The 20457-nt window shown below is 43.3% G+C and overlaps 1 protein-coding gene across 1 annotated transcript in view; it reads left to right on the top strand.

Moving 5' to 3' along the window:
- Nucleotides 1–19067: 19067 nt before the first annotated feature.
- Nucleotides 19068–20457, top strand: part of ERGIC2 (ERGIC and golgi 2) — a 42846-nt gene continuing 41456 nt past the window's right edge. Inside the window, exon 1 of the mRNA XM_065417490.1 lies at nt 19068–19155. The gene's annotated coding sequence lies outside the window, so the exon portion shown is untranslated. The remainder of the gene's footprint in view (nt 19156–20457) is intronic.

Consider the following 20457-nt stretch of genomic DNA (forward strand, 5'->3'; position numbering starts at 1 on the left):
GATTAATTATTCAGTCTTTAACCCATTATCTCCCTAATTTACCCCAGGTGGGGATGCTTACCAAGCTTAATGCTACTCACTGTCTGTCATATCCTGGTTTACTTTGGATACAGTTTTACCTGTTAACTGACTGTGCATTTGTTACCTGGAATGCCAAAAGGTACCTCAAATATGAGACACATCATATATATCAGAGATTAATTTGGCCCATTGAGTTGACTAGGTAGTTTGTGTTGCTGTTTTCCTCTTATACTCACTGCAACGTAGCACATAATGGGATAAAAGCAAGACCAGCAGATAGAAGCAATGAAGGTCTGCAATAGGTACTTTATATCCCAGTTTGATGCTACCTGAGTCTCTTTCCCACAGCTCATTGTAGCACTTAAGACAAAGTGAGAAATTCAAATGTCAAAATGCGGTGAAGTTAGAAAGAAACCACTGCATTATACAGAATGAGTTCAGCCTCTCCTCAAGGGACTTTTTTTCCCCATGTAGATGTCCTATGAGGTGCTTTAGAATGTTATCTCTGTGTGTCAGAAGAAGGGAGTCACTAACAAATAGAGGAAGTAACTTCAGCAGGAACAAAGTTAGCCATGTATTCGCCCTCTTCCCCATGCTTAGCTGCTCTTGAGAAATGTGCCAGACCCACCAACCGCCATTTTCATGGCAATTCCTCTTCAGTGGCTGGGATCACTGTTCCGCTTTCATGTGCTCACTGTTTCAATTAGCATGTCTTCACATTTATCTAATACATTTTACAACATTACATTACTATACATCACACATTTATTAACCTACATTGTCACTGTATGAAGACAAACTATACCATTCTATCTGCTGAAGGTTAAATCCAGGTCCCACTGAAATCAATGGTGAGCATTCCCCTGGATTTTTATGGAACCACAATTTGGTTCATAAAGAATGGCAGGAAAGGAGCCCACAAAGGCCTCCAGGACAGTAGCTGATGTCACTGTGCAGGTGCATATGAGGAGGATGTAAAACCAGGATGCAGCATGAACTGCTTCTATTGTGAGGTAGATAAGCAAACATCCAACAGGCAGCGCAAATGTCAAAGACATACAGTTTAAAAATACAGTTCCAACATCTAAGTAATTTAAAAATCTGATAAAATATATCCTTACATTTTTCATTATCATGTTCATTATTTTGCTCAGGGTCAAAATCATTGGTAAATATCAATGGATATTTCCCCGTTACAACTTAACAATAAATGACTCCATGCATAATAAAATAATACAACAATATTTTATAATCCTGCTCCAAACTCCTGTAGCAATACAATGGTAAATAACAGTGTTCTGGACTGTCACTGTTTAATATTTTTGGTGTCTGATATTTGTTTTAAATAGTGTCTGCTTCAGAGCATAGTAAGTAAGTGCAAAGACAACAGGACCTTGGTTTATAAGTTCTCATTCAAAAGATACTCAGCCAGTAAGCTTCAGGAAACTTATCTTGCCCACCTTGGAAGCATGAACAGCTAAGTTGACACTTCTGGGATTTTAACTTGTGGTTCCATGGAAGTAGGTATTTTAAATCTGATATTTAGACCACTAAGTTAGCTCTTCTGCAAAGCCATTTAAATCTATTAACATATACATGTTAATACATAAATTTACTGTAGTACAATGACATACTGACATGTAAACTTTCACTTATTTTAAGATGTTGTCAGTACCCATCACTGTAACATCTGAGGGCTGTATAACATTAAAGAATTGTACAAAAAAGTCAAATGCAAAAACTTAAGAGTACTATCCCTCCTTTCCATGATCCCTGGAAGTATGATGAATGATACAGCAACAGCATAAAATAAAACACAGTTATGTAATTCTTCTAGACTGACCAACAAATACACGTTTTAATTTCTCTCTCTCTCTCCAATACTTTAACTGCATTGGAAATGGAGAGAAGCAGCACAAATGTCCCCCTCTGTTTTCCCGGTCTCACCTTAATGCATGGAGGCTTGGCAGTGGAAGCATCCACACTGTTAGACTGGAGCAGCGGGCAACATATGGAAAACCAGCAAAGCCAAGCACAGAGGCAGCCAGCAGCAAACACTGAGAGGGGGAAATGCCTCTTGTTTTCAAATGCCATTGTTGTAGAAGTAACTGGTTTTGGGGGACAGCGGGAAAAGGGATCTTTCCCTTGCCTTCCCTCTCTGTGCTATTGATCCTCAACAGCAAGAGGTCTAATATTCCTCTGCTCCCACCTACCCTGCCCCTTCTTTTTCATTGGACAACTATGTAACCGAGCCCAAGCCCACTGCACTGGAGAGGAGGGAAACATGGGCAGTGGGTGAAACTTCCACTTCTGGAAGCTAGCTCCCCGGGCCGCCCCTTCTGCCCGTGGCCACGCCCACACTCCACCCCTGCTCTGCCAGTTTTATTAGTGTAAGGCCTTCTAGAAGTAGTTATGCTAAGCAGTGGTTCTCAACCTGCAGCCCGCAAGCCACTTGCAGCCCAATCAGCACACAGCTGCGGCCCACGTGACATCCTCAGAGCCATACTACCTGTATGTGACTATTGACGTGGCCCACATATCACATAGAGAGCTGCATATGCGGCCCACAGTGGTAAATAGGTTGAGAACCACTGTGCTGAAGGCTTTGTTTTAGTTGTGAAAAGTGCAGGCCTAAGATAATAACCCCTGGTCATAAATTCTGCACTCTCATTTGGAAGGACAAACAAGTAAACACAAAGAATACAGTACACCAAAGAATTCTGCTAGAAGGGGGTTTTTAAGGGGGCTTCAGCACTCTGGTTATTAGACAATTGGACCACAATAACCTATAGGAATTATTAAGAAATGAGTGATGTGGTTTGTTAATATTAAGAGGCGTGATTGTGGACCCTCAAAATGACACATATTGATGAGGGGTAGGTATTAATCTGTTATGGTCAAATGATGATCAAATATGGTTAGGTATTCAAAAAAATAAATAAAGAAGGGGTATAAAGGATCCAGTCTAGTTCCCTGTTTTTTACGTTCATCAGTTCCCTAAGACAGTGTCAACTGAATCAGCCCTCCCTTCAGATGGGCTGCACTTACTTTTCCTTCCCATCTTTGTTACTAATGGTCTTCACAATGTAAGATTGTAAGTATGAAAATGCAGGAGACCACTTTGCTGTACTGATCTTATTCTTATACAGACTGATTTTTCTATTATTTCAATTATAGTTGTCTATGTTAACTAAAGATTCTGTGTCTGCTTCACCAAATTTTATCTTCTTACTTAACTTCAAGTAGCCGCCAAAAAAAGAACCTATCTGTGATAAATGTACATTGCACCCCGATAAATAATCAATTATAATTGTAATAATTAATCAGGCTACAGTGGCATCACAAACAGGATTGATGAAGCACATAACACAGAGCCTGTGGCAGGTGCAGTGCTGGAGAGAGGTTTGCGGGGGCTATGGTCACCCCAAAATTTGCCTTAGCCCCCTGTAGCAGCTGCTGTTCTCCAGCTACCCAGCTCTAAAGGCAGAGTGGAGAAAGCAGCGGCTGCTGGTCAAGCACCCAGCTCCAGCAACAGCGCAGGATTAAGCCCGGGCAGGGTGCTGGATCTGAATGAGCTCTCCCCTGACATCTAGTGGTGAGCTGTGGAAAAAGAATTGTTTGCATGGACACACCCACTCTGCCTATGTGCTCAGCATGATGGGATTGCTTGCCCAAATGATCCCTTATGGCTGGTGTCGGATCCCCACTCTCCTTGTTATTGGGGCAGGAGTAATAAAGGGTTTTTATCCTTGTTGTGCGACCCGAGGGCAGCAGAACTATACCTGACATATCCCAATGGAGGGACTCACCCTCAACTGAATGGCACTCGCTAGGCAGGGGACATGGGTTCCAAAGCCCAATGAGTAGAGAGGGTGGGGATAAGTACTTGTATCTGGTGGCGTGGGACTTATTTAAGACCCTTCCTCTCTCCATGGTATAATAAAAGAACTAGTTTAGATTCAATTGAGTCTTGTTACACACAGCAGAGCTGAAATCACTGATACCTAGGTCTATGTATTAGACCTACTTTGGGACAGTGTCTCTACTGCAAGAGACTGCCCAGTGTACACTAGCAGTGAGGCTCCACCACTAACAGCTGAAACTACTAAGTGTGTGTGTGTGGACCTGTAGATGTCTTGGCGAGTGGACAGCTGGTGGAGAGGCACAGCAAGCGGCCAGCAGGGAGGCTGGTGGAGAGGGCCAGAGCAGAGCCCCACAGCAGTGTGGCAATTGGCTGTTGGGGCAACAAGCAAGTGCCTGAGCAGTGGAGTGTGTAAGGTGCCTCCTTATTCCCCGCCTCCACACAGGTTGGGAGGTGAACTCTGGGGCTGCACTGGCCAAGGACAGCAACTGTGAGTGGGATACAGAGAAGGGACGGGCACTTTAAAAGGACTTTTGGATTGCTGGGCTTAAGAACCTGAGGGGAAAAGGACACTGCCCAAGAGGGGGTGGGTCTTTTGCTCATGGTTTGTGTTTATGAACCCTAGTTTTCCCAAATTAATGCTGAGGTAATTCCCTCCTTTTATTAAAAGTTTTTGCTACACTCAGACTCTGTGCTTGGGAGAGGGGAAGTATTGCCTCTCAGAGGTGCCCAGGGGGTGGTGTATAATTATCCCAGGTCACTGGGTGAGGGCTCGAGCCAGTTTTGTGTTGTATTGTTGAAAAGGAACCCCTAGATACTGAACCGGGAGGGATAGCTCAGTGGTTTGAGCATTGGCCTGCTAAACCCAGGGTTGTGAGTTCAATCCTTGAGGGGGCCACTTAGGGAATCTGGGGCAAAAATCAGTACTTGGTCCTGCTAGTGAAGGCAGGGGGCTGGACTCAATGACCTTTCAGGGTCCCTTCCAGTTCTATGAGATAGGTGTATATCTCCATATATTAACCTGGCCTCTGTTGCTGCTGGCTCCACCTGACAGAAGGGTTACAGTAATCATAACATATTTATAGTTAATTACATATGTAATTATTACTAATTATATAAAATATTAATGACTAATCACTATACTAATAACTAATACAATTACTAATATATAAAAGAAGGAATCTCTGTTTATCAAACAATATTGGAAGCTTGGGTATTTACAGGTCTTAGGGGCTTTGTAGCTATACATTTTGTAACCCATGAGAGAGAACCACTAGATGTCATGGAGTTAAAAACGGTTTATATAAAAATATAGTTTAAATTGGAAAAAAAGGGAAATACCTCTGGCACTCTGTGTCTGTAATAAATAATAATAATAAAAAGTAAAAAAGAATAGCTTTTAACCTAAATTTGATTTAAAATAAGATTTGATGCACATAAATCAATGATGTAGTTAAACAAAGACAATTAACACTTTGTCATTGTAATTTAATACCCTTTAGGTATATCAGTAAGTTATAAAGTTGGGTATCTCTTTAAACAAGGCATTTCCTTATGTAAATGTAAAAGGTAAATAAGTAAGTGAAAGTAGGGTAACACCCCCACACACACACACATTATCTCTCTGACCTGCAAAGTATGGCAAGTAGAAAGAAGAAGAAGTAAAAAAAGAAGCAAAAGTATAAACTCTTAGGCAAATTAAAGTATTAATATATATAAATTGTTTCATTCCTTACACATTTGTATTGACCAACGTATCAGAGCTACAGACCTTGTTGCATTCAAATTTCTTATTTATTCATATGTGTATTTTTAATGTAAATAATCAATTGTTGTGTGTTATTATCACAGACGTTTTAGGAATCAAGCTAGTCACAATTCTGGACTCAACCTCCATGGCTGTGGTGAAGAAACCAGCAACTTATAGCCTTTTTGCTTTATGAAGAAATCATCCTTTCAAGGAAGTGATGAAGTCTCTACCAAAGAAAACATGGTAACCTTTGTTATTCACAAAATAAATCACAATTAATATTAGAGATCCCAATTCATCACTTCTATGAACGTATCTAAACTTATTTCTTGAAATTTTTTTATAATTCCCTTTTTATTTCCTCTTCATAAAGCATGTGTTGTTATCGTTTTCTAAATGATTTGTTTTCTTACAGCATATGAATGTTCAAGAAAAACACCTTTGACTCCTAACTAAATAGTTTAACTTATTTTAACTGGTAAAATTAAGGTGTAATCTAGCTAAAATGCATTGTTAATTCAAGCAGTTTTTTCTAGGTATCATCTTGTTTAAAAATTAACAGATTTCCAGTGCCCACCCACTTTATTGGTCAATGCAGATGTTAACCAAGGATTGGGCAATTAATTTGAATCCTCAAGTTTTCTAAACCTGCTCTAAACTGTAATGTCCAATAAATTGTTTAGTGGTTTGCGTTATGTATTTAATCCTTTGTTATTTATAAATATATGGTGCCCAAGTAAACGTACGTTTTCATATTTTATTTTATATGTTTAAACATTGCAATGTTGAAACTTTTTCCTTTGTCAGTTATGTTTTGTCATAACTATTTTTTTTTAATTTTGGGGGGTTTATTTTGTTGTAACAAAAACATTTTTTTGCACATAAATGTATCAAAATACAACTTTTTGTGGTATGACCCTATTTCAATATTATCAGGAAATAGCCACTACTATTATATTATTGTAATTGTCAGAAAAAGATGTGGCGGGTCAGACCTAGTGGTCCGTGCAATGACCTGGAACCAGAACCAAAAGGTTAGAGTCAGAGTCAGGAGTCAAGAATAGGTTGGGAACAAAGCAAGAGAAGGGCTGAGAGTTAGGTTGGAGCAAGGACGAGAGTGGAGGAGGCTAAGGCCTGTGGAGTCTGTCATTACTATCAGGCATGAAATAATACTGAGCAGACTGAGCTACTGTTTCTCTTGTGAAGTTTATATATCGGCCTGAGAGTCACCAGAACAGCTCCCGGCTTGTGGATTGTCTGGAACCTAGCACAGGAATGACTCCTCGGTTTATGTGGGTTAATCAGGATCACCTCACATAATGATAGTTCAATTCTTTTGCAAATGTCAGTCATAAATATAGGCATATTTACCGTAACGTATCATTTTATTATAAACATTTTTTTAAATTGATCAACATTTTGTTTAAATTATTTATTCATTTTGATTTGGTTTTATTAAGGAATATGGCCAATTGTTCAGCAGAACCCAGGTTAAAATTTGTAAGTTCATTAAAAACAAAAACATCACAATATTAATGTAGTATTAATAGCTATAAGTGTGTTGTAACTAAAATGTTTTAAAATATAACAGTATATATTGTTTAGTTATCTGTGTTGTAAATTGTTAAATCAAATTATTTTAATACAAATACAAAAGGTTCCAGCTAAATAACATGATATTGCGGTAATTATCAAAGCTATCACCCCCCAAACCGGGGAGTGTCTGGGACCCTAGGCCTGATCTGGAGAGAGCCACCTTGGATCAATCTGTGACTGATATGCTAAGGTATCTGGGCTTGTAAGTTATAGGTTGATTCAATTAATAGTAATCAAAGTTGTTGCAGAAAGCCACATGCACAACATATACTTCATCATACACTGAATTGGCAAGAGTGTAATTTTATACAATAGAACCTCAGAGTTATGAACAACGGAGTTACGAACTGACCAATCAACCACACACCTCATTTGGAATTGGAAGTATGCAATCAGGCAGCTGAGAGGGGGAAAAAAAGCAAATACTATACAGTACAGTACTGTGTTAAACATAAACTACTAAAAAAAGAAAAGGGAAAGTTTAAGAAAAAAGATTTAACAAGGTAAGGAAACTGTTTCTGTGCTTGTTTCATTTAAATTAAGATGGTTAAAAGCAGCTTTTATCTTCTGCATAGTAAAGTTTCAAAGCTGTATTAAGTCAATGTTCAGTTAGAAACTTTTGAAAGAACCATAATATTTTGTTCAGAGTTACGAACATTTCAGAGTTATGAACAACCTCCATTCCCGAGGTTTCATAACTCTGAGGTTCTATTGTAGTGCATCCTCAGTTGATATTTTATTGGATTCTTTTCAAAGTCATTTTGATATGCATTGCGCTTATACATTTTCATCATTCTGGTATTTTTGCGGGTTCATTGTTCAAATGGTTCACCTCTCAATTATGCCACTTTGTTATTTTATATTAGTGTTTTAGCCTTCTTGTTTTAGTGAACTCCTTTATGTTTGCAAGCTAAAAGGTCACTATAAATTAGGGCTGTCGATTAATCGCTGTTAACTCACATGATTCACTCAAAAAAATTAATCGCGATTAATCACAGTTTTAATCACACTGTTAAACAATAATAGAATACCAATTGAAATGTATTAAATACTTCCGGATTTTTTTTACATTTTCAAATATATTGATTTAAATTACAACACCGAATACAAAGTATACAGTGCTCTATACAGTGATTCCAAAATCTGCACTGTAAAAACATAAACAAAAGAAATTCACCTCATACAAACACTGTAGTGCAATCTCTTTATCATGAAAGTGCAACTTACAAATGTAGATTTTTTTGTTACATATCTGCACTTAAAAACAAAACAATGTAAAACTTTAGAGCCTACAAGTCATAGAATCATAGAAGATTAGTGTTGGAAGAGACCTCAGGAGGTCATCTAGTCCAACCCCCTGCTCAAAGCAGGACCAACCCCAACTAAATCATCCCAGCCAGGGCTTTGTCAAGTCAGGCCTTAAAAACCTCTAAGGATGGAGATTCCACCACTTCCCTAGGTAACCCATTCCAGTGCTTCACCACCCTCCTAATGAAATAGTTTTTCCTAATATCCAACCTAGACCTCCCACACTGCAACTTGAGACCATTGCTCCTTGTTCTGCAACCACTGAGAACAGCCTAGCTCCATCCTCTTTGGAACCCCCCTTCAGATAGTTGAAGGCTGCTATCAAATCCCCCCTCACTCTTCTCTCAGTCCACTCAGTCCTAGTTCTTGTTCATCCAATCACTCAGACAAACAAGTTTGTTTACATTTTCAGGAGAGAATGCTGCCCTCTTCTTATTTACAATGTCACCTGAAAGTGAGAACAGGCGTTCACATGGCACTTTGGTAGCCGGCATTGCAAGATATTTATGTGCCAGATATGCAAAGCATTTGTATGCCCCTTCATGCTTCGGCCACCATTCCAGAGGACATGCTTCCATGCTGATGACACTCTTTAAAAAAACAATGTGTTAATTAAATTTGTGACTGAACTCTTTGGGGAAGAATTGTATGTGTCCTGCTCTGTTTTACCCGCATACTGCCATATATTTCATATTATAGCAGTCTTAGATGATGACTCAGCACATGTTGTTCATTTTAAGAACACTTTCACTGCAGATTTGACAAAACGCAAAGAAGGTACCAATGTGAGATTTCTAAAGACAGCTACAGCACTCAGATGTCTTAAAAGAGCTACACTCTGATGCAGAAACTACAGAACCCAACCACCAAAAAAGAAAATCAACCTTCTAGTGGTGGCATCTGACTCAGATGATGAAAATGAACATACGTTGGTCTGCTCTGCTTTGTTATCGAGCAGAGCCCATCACCAGCATGGATGCATGTCTTTTGGCATGGTGGTTGAAGCATGAAGGGACATATGAATCTTTAGCGCATCTGTTATGTAAATATCTTGTGATGCCGGCTACAACAATGCCATGCAAATGCCTGTTCTCACTTTCAGATGACATTGTAAACAAGACGTGGGCAGCATTCTCTCCTGCAAATTGTAACCAAACTTGTTTGTCTGAGCGATTGGCTGAAGTAGGACTGAGTGGACTTGTAGGTTCTAAAGTTTTACATTGTTTTATTTTTGAATGCAGTTATTTTTTGCACATAATTCTACATTTGTAAGTTCAACTTTCATTATAAAGAGATTGCACTACATACTTGTATTAGGGGAATTGAAATATACTATTTCTTTTAAAAACAACAAGGAGTCTGGTGGCACCTTAAAGACTAACAGATTTATTTGGGCATAAGCTTTCGTGGGTAAAAACCTCACTTTTTCGTTTTTACCCACGAAAGCTTATACCCAAATAAATCTGTTAGTCTTTAAGGTGCCACCAGACTCCTTGTTGTTTTTGTAGATACAGACTAACACGGCTACCCCCTGATACTTGACACTATTTCTTTTGTTTTTTACAGTGCAAATATTTGTCATTAAAAATAAATATAAAGTGAGCACTGTAAACTTTGTATTCTGTGTTGTAACTGAATCAATATATTTGAAAATGTAGAAAACATCCAAAAATATTTAAATAAATGGTATTCTTTATTGTTTAACAGCGTGATTAATTGTGATTAATTTTTTAATTGCTTGACAGCCCTATTATAAATGGATGCTTTGCATAGGCACCGACACCGTGGGTGCTCCAGCCTTGGAGCACCCACGGAGAAAAATTAGAGGGTGCTTAGCACCCACCAGCAGCCAAGCTCCCCCCTTTGCCTCACCCAGCACCTCTCCCCTGTTGGCAGCCCTGCTGATCACTTCGCCCCCTCCCTCCCAGCGCCTCCCACCCGCTGTGAACAGCTGTTTCGCAGAGTGCAGGTCGGCTCCAGGAGGGAGGGGGAGGAGTGGGGATGGGGCATGCTCGGGGGAAGGGGCGGAAAGAGGCAGGGAAGAGGCAGGGTGAGGGCAGAGCAGGGGCGGGAAGAGGTGGGGCAGGGCGGGGGTTTGGGGGAAGGGGTAGAGTGGGGGCGGGCCTGGGGTGGAGGGGGGGGGTTGAGCACCCCCCCGGGGTAGAGGGGACGTTGGTGCCTATGATGCTTTGTATGTCCAAAACAATCAAAAGCTAATGTATTAGACAAAAAGGGAATGTTAGGGGACGTGATGTAAACAGACTTTCAAAAGTTTGTGAGCCAGCCTGTCACTCCCATCCAATTTCTTCAATTAAAGAAAGTCAGAAAAATTTAGTCTCTAATTTAAAAGCCTTACAAAATAAAAATAAAAATATTATAAAAACAATTCAGCAGTTAAAACTCTTGGTGTAGAATGTTCCCTTTAAAAAATGTCAGGGAACCAATTAAACCCTCCAAATGAATTTTAACATAACTATCTTCTACACACACATACAAATTTGATGGTAGTAGTAGATCTCTTTTTCAAAGTGGGTGAAAACTTTTAAGGGAAAAACTAACACAACTTCTGAAACTGATAAGGCACTGGTTAAACAGTTGTTCTCTCTCTAGGGGCTCCCAGAAAGAATAAAATCCAGTCAAACAACCCACATATTAAACATATGGTCTTTTAGGTTTGTTTATAATTGTTAGACATTCAGCAACAATTCCACATCCCATACCACCAATAGTTGTCTGGGATGGTAGAATAAACAAAATGTATAAAAGTTTTACCATGCAAATTAAATAAAGTTGTACCCGGAAAAAGAGCTGGCCCCACAGGTGTCAAATAGTCCTACAAAAGCAAAAGATGAATTCCAAATTGTGGTTGGGCTGCTTTTCCTAATCAGCAGTCTCAATAGAGCAGTGGGTCCCAAACTTTAACAACCTGTGAACCCCTTTCACTAAAATGTCAAGTCTAGCGAACCCCCTCCTAAAAATGAATATTTCCAGGGATTTTCTCCTTTATCTGAGTATAAATTATAAAAGCAGTGATCTTGGAAATATAAAATTTGTTTTTATGACATGCTTATTACACACTATTTATTATTAAGTGTCCCTGGCCTCTGTTTGCCAGAAGCTGGGAATGGGCGACAGGGGATGGATCACTTGATGATTACCTGTTCTGTTCATTCCCTCTGGGGCACCTGGCACTGGCCACTGTTGGAAGACAGGATACTGGGCTAGATGGACCCTTGGTCTGACCCAGTAGGGCCATTCTTATGTTCTTATTTATCATTACAGTATTTTTATTACATTATGAAAATGGCAACACTCTTCCAAGATCTCACTTTCGTAGCTTGTATCACTTTGAATAAGCCTGTTATAAGACAAGGCTCCTATGTTTCATCAAGGAGTATCAGATGTGAAACAGCATGAAGGTATTTAAGCAGACAACTCAAAGAGTTCCTCCTAAACAAGTATTCAGGTCTTGAGCAGTCCAGACCAACAATGCACGTTACAACAAAGCTTAAACTTGTTCATCATAATAATTTTAAAACAATACTTTCTGCCTATTTAATTTTAAAAACAGCAAAAAATATCCACCTCCCTTTCCATTTCTTATAAGGAGTCTTGAAGTTTAAATCTCCTCAGTGTATAGATATGCTTGCTTTGATCCTCTTAGCTCTTGAAAGTCCAGGGGCTCCGGGCTGCTGGCCCCGTGGTGCCCGGGGTCCCTAGGGACAGCTCTGTCCGCCATTAGGGAACCCCCTGTAACATTTTGTGAACCCCCAGGGGTTCTCGAACCCCAGTTTGGGAACCACTGTAATAGAGTGATCACCAGTCAGGGCCTGGCTAAAACATTTGCTTTGGGCCTGAAGCTGAGCAAAAATTTACATGCTCTGTATATAGAACAAGAAGCCCTCATTGAAAGGAGCAATCAAGATGCAACTTTTAGAACTAATATTCAGTGTCACATCAAACAAAATCAACAGATGCAACCTGATGCAATGGTAACAGTCACATCATATGAAAACTGTTTATATATGACATCATAGGGAACTTTAATAACCAAACTATGGGACAATGTTCCCTTTTTGGATGGAATCAATTAAACTTCTTTAACAATGAATAATGCTCCCATGCCTATGTCTTGCCTGTATTGAATAGGTATTCAACTGGGTAAAGGTAAACAAAAACAATTGTGTTAAAGGTGGTGGTTAAAGAAGTATGTCTTAAATATAGTTATCACAACTTTAATAGACTTACATTGGGGAAAAAAAGATAAACAGTTATTAAATTGGTATAATCTAGGATGGTCTCTTAAAGAGAAACAAAAGAATCGAAGTATCTTGCCATATGCAATCAATTATCCCTAAGTATTATAAGGAAATAGGCATTTGTGATAGCACATCCCAACCATAAGTCATGTTGTGTAAATGAAAACTATATTGTGTTTAATTTCTTGCATGTGTCATTCATTACTTCACTGCCAGTGTTTGACCCTAATACAGATCTATTTAATGAATTAGCTATGGTCTCCACAATGCAAGATTTAAGTATGAACAATACAGGAAATCGCTTTACTAATCTTATTCTTATCATTATGTAGATTGATTTTTCTATTATTTCGATTACCTTTGTCTATAAAGTTTCTATGTGTGCTTCACCAAATTTTATCTTCTAATCAAATTCCAAGTAGAAACTGGAACAGAACCCGTTATCTGTGACCAGTATGTTGAAGCCTAATAAATAATCAGTTGTAACTGTAATAATTAATCAGACTACAAAGGAGAGAAAACCATTGTCTTAGATGATTTGTAGTTGCAATTTATGTATATGCAACTTCAAAGGAACTTTTGGAAACAATAGTTATTAATGCCAAACTGTTTATTCAAGGAAACATAGTTTCATAGAATATTGAATAAAACTGTAGTTGTCTAATATGTGTTGGAGGCCACAATGTTCCCAAGTGCACCTGTGTAAATATCTTTGTTTAAATGCTAACATAATGTCTTCATGTTAACCGTTTATTCAATTACAGAAGTACTTCCTCAAAACTGACAGTAAAGTCAAAAGAAACAAATGTGTTCCATGCCCTCCCCAAACTCTGCCCACCCATTTCTTGCAAATTCCTGGAGCATCTCGATACCCCATTGACTCCACCCCGTCAGACAGCTTCCAAAATGATAGCTGGACTTATGGGCAGCTATGAGAGCCTACACTGGCCTGCACTGCTATCTCCTTTTCCACCAAGCCTTTTGAGTGTGTTTATTGGTGTTTAATAAAAACAAACTCTCTGAAAGATAACCAATTTTTATTTGTGTCCTACAAATTGTGATTGCAGCTGCTAGTAAAACATATACATGCAGTTTAATCATTTGCTTACTGCAAATCCCACTGAGGAATTGTCACAATTGTTAGGCAAACAAACAAAATTCAAATTAATGAAGCATGGTAGATTGCTGTCTAGAAATACACATTACTGGTTCTCATTCTCAAAATGTTGCCTCAAAGCCTCCCTGGTTCGAATTGCCCCCCATTGTGCCCCTCTAATAGCCCTGGTATTAGGCTGCTCAAAATCAGCAGCCCAGTGATCTGCCTCAGCACTCCACCCTGTGCAAACTTTTCACTCTTTGCCTCACAAAGATCATGCACTATGCAGCAGGCAGTTATGACCATTGGAATGTTTTCCTCACTTAGATCTAACCTGCCATAAAGGCATCGCCAGTATGCTTTTAATCTACCAAATGCACAGTCCATGGTCATTCTGCACCTACTCAGCTTATTGTTGAAGTGCTCCTTTTGGCTGTCCAGGTTTCCAGTGTAAGGCTTCATGAGCCATGGGAGTAAGGGGTACGCTGGGTCTTCCATGATTATTATTGGCATTTCAACGTCCTCCGCTGTAATCTTGGTCTGGAAAGAAAGTCTCTGCTTGCAGCTCTCTGTACAGGCCAGTGTTCCTGAAGATGCGTGCATCATGCACCTTCCCAGACCATTCTGCACTGATGTCAGTGAATTGGCCATGATGATCAACAAGCGCCTGCAATACTACGGAGAAGTACCCCTTTCTATTGATGTACTCCGTCGCAAGATGGTCTGGGGCCAAAATTGGAATATGCGTTCCATCTATTGCCCCACCACAGTTAGGGAATCCCATTTCCACAAAGCCATCCGCTGTTTCACACACATTGCTAAGAGTCACAGTCCTTTTTGGCAGGATGTGATTAATAGTCCTGCACACTTGCATTAACGCAGCTGTTAGGATATAGATATTCAGGTCTGTTTGCAAAGGCCTATACTTTAAGAATGTAGGTATATGTTTATTATTTAGCTAGTTATAGAGGTATAAAAAAAACAAAACAAAATCTCTGCCTGCCTGTATAGGGCCTTTTTTTACTGTAACAGTCTAAGGCTCTGTTCTTAGGCTAAGTAAGGCCTTTGGCTAAGCAGGAGAGGCAGCCATAAGCTGGGAAGCAAAAGGTCACATCCTCACATTTCAAACTAGTTACATTAAAATAAGGCAATCTGGGGCTGTTAAAAAGGTGATCCGATCTATCACCTCCAGAGAAAGGGAAGAGCCTAAAAGATTTCAATAGTTTGATAGCATCCTGTCTGGCAAGAACTCACTTATCAATAGCTGGGGTGTAAAATCCTCATTTCTATATTGTTTTATTACTGTAGTCTCCACTTCCCTATTGTTTGTCTGTATAATCTCTGTTTGGTTTTGTGATTGTTTTTGTTTGCTGTATAATTAATTTTTTTTAGTGTAAACGAATTAAGATGATGGAATATGATTGGTTAAATAATCATGTTACAATGTGTTAGGATTGGTTAGTTAAATTTCAGTAAAATGATTGGTTAAGATATAGCTAACCAGAACTCAAGTTTTACTATATAGTCTGCAGTCAATCAGGAAGATGGACCTTTGGTCTGACCCGGTACGGCTGTTCTTATGTGCTTATGTAACAGGGAATGGGGGTGGGAGAATTAAAATCATGTTTCGCTAAGGGGCGGGACTGGGAACAGGGAATGGGAACAGGGACACAGGCAAGACTCTGTGGTGTCAGAGCTGGAAAGGGGGACACTAAGGAAGGAAACGGGAATCATGCTTGCTAAAAGTTCACCCCAATAAACATCAAATTGTTTGCATCTTCAGACTTCGGGTATTGTTGCTCTCTGTTCTTGCAAAAAGGACCAGGAAAGTAAGCGGGTAAAGAAATAAGCCCTCTAACAGCAGCCCTCACAGTCAACTTCCTGACTCCAAACTGATTAGCAACTGACCGGTAGTGGTCTGGAGTCACCAACTTCCACACTGCGATTGCCACACACTTCTTCACTAAGAGATGTCCTTGTGCATCAGGGCTGGGGCAAGCTCTGCACACAGTTCCAGGAAGGTGGCTTTCATGGGCAGTAGGTATCATAGACCAGGGGAGCTCATGATGTACTGCATGTGTTATCCTGCATGCATGTGCATGATATATCTGCGATGTGTTAATGACAGTTACCACAAAAGTAGAGAGCAGTGCAGGATCCATCCTTTCACACAGTGATGGAGGGTGCACAGTACACAGGGGCCATTGAAAAAAATGCCACAAAACACAGTCGGAAGCCCACAGAATGCTGGGACGGAAAACAATGCATCATGGGACATTGAACCCGCCTCCATGACATACTGTGATCCCCTCTGGCTTCCCAGAAGTCTTACCTGCAGAAGGTGGTGAGTAGCACCGTGGGATCGCTACCCACAGTGCACTGCTCTCTCTGTCGATGCTAGAACACCAAGTGTGGACGCACTTTGCCCACAGGGGAAGCGTAGTGTGAACATGCAATAGTGATGTTATTATAGCGCTTTTCGATTGCCCACATAACTTTTGTTGACAAAACTCTGTAGTGTAGACAAGGCCTCACTGTCTCTACAGTTCACTTGGGTCACCTTTTCAAGATTTTCTCTACAACAACTCAATTGAAAGCTGAGATTCTCACCTGTCAAAGTCTGGGGCTTTAAGAAAAGCACCAAATAGCGCAAGACTCATAGTGCGAGACTCACAATAAAATCATGAGTGTTACGTTAGCAATACTGGCTCCCTCACCCAGTGGCGGCTCCAGGCACAAGCGCTCCAAGCGCGTGCCTGGGGCGGCAAGCCGCAGGGGGCGCCCTGCCGGTCCCTGTGAGGGCGGCAGTCAGGCAGCCTTCAGCGGCTTGCCTACGGGAGGTCCGCCAGTCCCGCGGATCCGGTGGCAATTCAGCGGCGGGTACACCGAAGCCACGGGACCGACGGACCTTCCGCAGGCATGCCACCAAATCCACGGGACCGGGGACCTCCCGCAGGCATGCCGCCGAAGGCAACCTGCCTGCTGTGCTTGGGGCGGCAAAAAAGCTAGAGACGCCCCTGCCCTCACCCCCAGGGGCGGCTCTAGGCACCAGCAAAGCAAGCACGTGCTTGGGGCAGCCCATTTGCAGGGGAGGCAGGGATCCAGCATGGGAGCTGAGAACCAACAGGGGGCCCTGGGAGCTGTAGTTCCTTGGTTAGCTCCCTGCCTATAGAGCCAGCCCTGGAGCAGGGAAAGAACTACATTTCCCAGCATTCCCTTGGCCACTACCAACAGGAAAGAGGGGGAGGGAGTGAGGAAGCTGAGACCTCATGCTACAGCCTGCTGTGAATGGAGCGCTGCACTGTGAAGGGTAGGGATACCATATTTTAACATTCAAAAAATAGGACATTCCACGGGGAGGGAGGGTAGCCCCACCCTGCCACCATCCACTCCCTCCGACTGCCCCCACAGAAACCCCAACCCATCCAACCCCCCCTGCTCCCTGATCACCCCCTCCCGGGACCCCTGCCCCAACTGCCCCCCAGGACCCCACCCCCTGGTCCTTGTCCCCTGATTGCCCCCTTCCGGGACCCCACCCCCTATCTAAGCCTCCCTTCTCCTTGTCCCCAACTGCCCCCTCCTGAGAACCCCCCCCCCAAGTTCCCCCCTAGGACCCCACCCCCTACCTGTCCCCTAACAATCCCCTGGGACTCCCATGCCTATCCAACTGCTGCCTGTCCCCTGAGTGCCCCCCTGAACCCCTGACCCATCTACCCCCTTCTCCCTGCCCCTGACTGCCCCCCGGAACCCCCTACCCCTTCTCCAACCCCCCAGCCCCCTTACCGTGCCACTCAGACCAGCGTGTCTGGCTTCGTGCAGCGCCAGACACACTGCTGCATACATGCTGCCGTGCTCCCCGACAGAGCCACAGCCCCCTCCCCCTCCAGCACCTGCCTTCCAGATTTGAACACCTCAAAATTCAGGAGTGCTCAAGCTCAGTTTGGGCAGCTGTTACTTCATTTCTCCCAAATCAAATATACTGATCCACTGTAACTTGCTGTAGAAAAAGTAGGATAAAATTGAGCAAGAAATGCTTCCCAGTGGTTATTAGGACTGGAATTGCTATTTTCAACAGCCATTGCCTTTTTTGTTTTGTTTATTTGTTTAAAAGGAAGACAGTGAATTGGCAAATTCCCCATAGAAAGAAAGAGTGGAACAAAAGAATAATAAAGGCACCTCAACTTTTCCTCATTCATGTAGGACAGTCTTATAATTTGCATCCAGCTATCCTCCAATCACACAAGCTGAAAATTGTTTCACTTTACTGCAGTTCTGTAACCATATGGGAACCAATCCTGTCTGTGTTCTGTGCACATCTAAAATTCCTGCTGAATGACCTGCCCTAGGAGCGAGTTACCAGTGACCCAGGGCTGCGGCGGAAGGAGGGTGCGGGTGGGAGGGTGAGAGCCCAGGGCTGGGGCGGCAGGGGGGTGCGGGTCGGTGGGGGGGGGTGCAGCGAGGAGCCCAGGGCTGGGACGGGGGGACAGCCAAAATTATTTTTGCTTGGGGCGGCAAAAAACCTAGAGCCGGCCCTGCTCACCCCTGCAACACAGTGGGGCAGGCAGTAGAGAGGAGGTGGCTAGTCCCAGCTTTCCCTCACTAGCAGCAGCCCAGCCAGGAAGGGAGCAGGACTGGGGGACAGGAGCTGATGGCAGGGTGCCGCATTGCCAACAACGCTCATGCTCTTATCAAGAGTTTCATGCTATTGGGTGATTTTCTTTAGCCCCCAGCTCCGGGAGTCCTGGGATTTTGTAAGAATCGCAGCTCTTTAAAAAACCAAAAACAAAAGTTGTTTCCAGCCCTCGGGGTGAGGGAGGGCGTGGGCTGGAAACGCGACCCCCAAGTCAGCAGACAAGGAGCGGTGGCTACTACTGTCAATCGGTTCAATCGCGGCTGGATCCCGGCTCCAGCAGGAGCAGCGGGCGGCCCCCGTCACCCGACCGGGCCGGGTGTGTAGGGCAGGACGCCAGGCAGGGAGGGAGGGAGGCGGGAACGCCCCTGCTGGAAGCGAGGAGCAGAACCATAGAGCGCGGCCTCCGCGGAGGGCTAGACAGGCACATTCTCGGTCCCTTCCAGCCGCCCCGTCTCGGAGCTTGCTGGCAGTAGGGCACGCGCGGCCTTCTCATTGGCTCGGAGGACACCCCCTCCAGACCCGGAGACGCAGACACGGGCCACGGGGCTGCCAGAGTCGAGCGCGGGGAAGAGCTCGCCGCCGCCGCCGCCGCTCGGTCACTGGCTGGCCGGGATCCGGGCAGGCCGCGAGGTAGGCGCCTCTCCCCGTTCTCAGCCGCTCTGCTCCACAGCACCGCCGGTGTCCCCCAGCTCCCCCAATCCCTGCTCACCCTCCCCACCTATCCCCAAACCCCCGTTCTCCTGCGCACCCTGAGCCCCCTCCCCAAACCCCCGTACCCCTCCTCACCTTGAGCAACCTCCCCACCTATCCCCCACCCCTCGTACCCCTCCTCACCCTGAGCCCCCTCCCCAAACCCCCGTACCCCTCCTCACCCTGAGCCGCCTCCCCACCTATCCCCCAACCCCCGTACCCCTCCCCACCCTGAGCCCCCTCCCCATGTATCCCCCAAATCCCCTTCCCTACCCCAAACCCAAGTCCCTCCTCACCCTAAGCCCTCTGCCCTTGCATCCTCCTGCCCCATGAACCCCTCATCCTGAGCCCTGTGTCGCTGCCTCTCACCCTGAAACTTCTGTATCCCCAACACACCATGTCTCTTCTCCTCACCCTGAGCCCCCTATATCCCTGACACTCCCATTTCCCTGCTTCTGTCTTCCCCCCAACATTCCTTTCTCCTCACCCTATATATCCTGCTGTCTCCCATATCCCTTTCTCAGCCCCTCCCACTCCCTCCACCTGTAACCTTCCTCTCCTTTTCTTAATCCCTTGCCCCTATCTCTTTCTCTTTCTCCAAAGATCCCCTTCTTAGCCCTGGCTAGCCCCCTTCCCCCATATGTTCTCCTTGACCCTAGCCTCCCCTTCCCTACCACTCCCCCCCCCCCCCCAGCATCAGATTATATCTCCTGCACACCCCTTCACCTCATTCTTTTTCCTCCCACATCTTCTTATCGCTCCCATCTTTCTCCTCCCCCCTTTCATCCTCCTCCTTGTTCCTCTGCGCATTCCCTTCATCCCTGTTTTACCATCTCCCATCTTTCTTGTCTCCCCGCCCCCCATCCCCTGGCTTAGTGAATGTTTGTGGCTCTTGTAGTTCCCCTTTTACCAAGAATAATAATAGTCCTAAACACATCTTGCTTGCCCCTTCTCACTGACAATCTCAAAGTGCCTCGCTAACATTAATGAATTGAGCCCCACGTCGCTGTCTGCTGCTGTTGTAATAGTTTTTGGGGTTAAATTCACTGGTACAGTGTTTGCTTGGTGTCGAATCACTGACCTTCTTGTCGGAGTTTGAAGTTGCTGTTATGCATTCCACCTACAGTTTTCAGATTTGACCCTAAAGTCAAGTGCATAATAATAATATTTTCATTTTAAAGAAAAGTGTAATGAAGAGAAGTCTCAAACTTGCTTCGTAATTTGATTTTGTTCATCTCCCAT

Source organism: Emys orbicularis, chromosome 1 (genome assembly GCF_028017835.1).
Source record: "Emys orbicularis isolate rEmyOrb1 chromosome 1, rEmyOrb1.hap1, whole genome shotgun sequence".
Lineage (NCBI taxonomy): Eukaryota > Metazoa > Chordata > Testudines > Emydidae > Emys > Emys orbicularis.